Raw genomic sequence first — 2,021 nt, forward strand, 5'->3', positions numbered from 1 at the left:
GGATCACGCCCTGAGCCGAAGGCAGACGCTTAACCGCTGTGCCACCCAGGCGCCCCAACACTATATTATTCTTAAAGGATGTATCCAAGTGGATATGACAATTATAAATATCTATGCCCCCAACAGGGGAGCAGCAAGATACACAAGCCAACTCTTAAAAAGAATAAAGAGACATATAGATAAAAATACGTTAATAGGAGCACCTGGGTGCCACAGCGGTTGAGCGTCTGCCTTCGGCTCAGGGCGTGATCCCGGCGTTATGGGATTGAGCCCCATGTCAGGCTCCTCCGCTATGAGCCTGCTTCTTCCTCTCCCACTCCCCCTGCTGTGTTCCTTCTCTCGCTGGCTGTTTCTGTCTCTGTCAAATGAATAAATAAAATCTTTAAAAAAAAATACATTAATAGTAGGGGACCTCAACACTCCACTATCAGCAATAGACAGATCACCTAAGCAGAAAATCAACAAAGAAACAAGAGCTTTGAATGACATACTAGACCAGATGGACCTCATAGATACATACAGAACACTACAAGCCAGAACAAAAGAATACTCATTCTATTCGAATGCCCATGAAACATTCTCAAAAACAGATCATATGCTGGGTCACAAAACAGGTCTCAATTGATACCAAAAGACTGAAATTATTCCCTGCACATTCTCAGACCACAAAGCTCTGAAATTGGAACTCAATCACAAGGAAAAATTTGGAAGAAACTCAAACACTTGGAAACTAAGAACCATCTACTCAAGAATGATTTGATAAAGCAGGTAATCAAAAATCAATTTAAACAATTTATGGAGACCAACGAGAATGAAAACACAATGGTCCAAAACCTATGGGACACTGCAAAGGCGGTCCTAAGGGGAAAATAAATAGCCATCCAAGCCTCACTAAAAAAAATAGAAAAATCTAAAATGCAGTTTTTATATTCTCACCTCAAGAAGCTAAACAGGAACAGAAGAATAGGCCTAATCCATGCACGAGAAAGCAGGTGATCAAGATTAGAGCAGAGATCAATGAATTAGAAACCAGGAGCACAGTAGAACAGATCAACAGAACTAGAAGATGGTTCTGTGAAAGAATAAATAAGATTGATAAGCCACAGGCCAGACTTATTCAAAATAATAGAGAAAGGACCCAAATTAATAAAATTATGAATGAAAAGGGAAAGGTCAAAACCAACACCAGTGAAATAGGAAGGATCATTAGAAACTTTTATCAGCAACTTTATGCCAATAAATTAAATAATCTGGAAGGAATGGATGCCTTCATGGAAACCTATAAACTACCAAGACTGAAACAGGAAGAAATTAATTTTTTAAACAGACCGATTAATATGAAGAGATTAAAGCAGTGATCAAAAACCTCCCAAAAAACAAGACTCCAGGGCCTGACGTATTCCCCAGGGAATTCTACCAAATATTCAAAGAAGAAATAATACCTATTCTCCTGAAGCTGTTTCAAAAAATAGAAAAGGAAAACTACCAAATTCGTTCTATGAGGCCAGAATTACCGTGATCCCCAAACCAGGCAAAGACCCCATCAAAAAGGAGAATTACAGACCGATATCCCTGATGAATATGGACACCAAAATTCTCAAGATCCTAGCTAATAGGATGTAACAGTACATTAAAAGGATTATCCATCATGACCAAGTGGGATTCATACCTGGGACGCAAGGGTGGTTCAACATTCGCAAATCGATCAGCGTGATACATCATATCAACAAGAAAAAAGTCAAGAACCATATGATCCTATAAATAGATGCAGAAAAAACACTGGACAAAATACAGCATCCTTTCCTGATTAAAACACTTCAGAGTGTAGGGATAGAGGGCACATTCCTCAATTTCATAAAAACCATATGAAAAGCATACAGCAAATATCATTCTCAATGGGGAAANGATCCTAGCTAATAGGATGTAACAGTACATTAAAAGGATTATCCATCATGACCAAGTGGGATTCATACCTGGGACGCAAGGGTGGTTCAACATTCGCAAATCGATCAGCGTGATAC

Source organism: Ailuropoda melanoleuca, unplaced genomic scaffold (assembly GCF_002007445.2).
Source record: "Ailuropoda melanoleuca isolate Jingjing unplaced genomic scaffold, ASM200744v2 unplaced-scaffold2822, whole genome shotgun sequence".
In the NCBI taxonomy this organism is placed as follows: domain Eukaryota; kingdom Metazoa; phylum Chordata; class Mammalia; order Carnivora; family Ursidae; genus Ailuropoda; species Ailuropoda melanoleuca.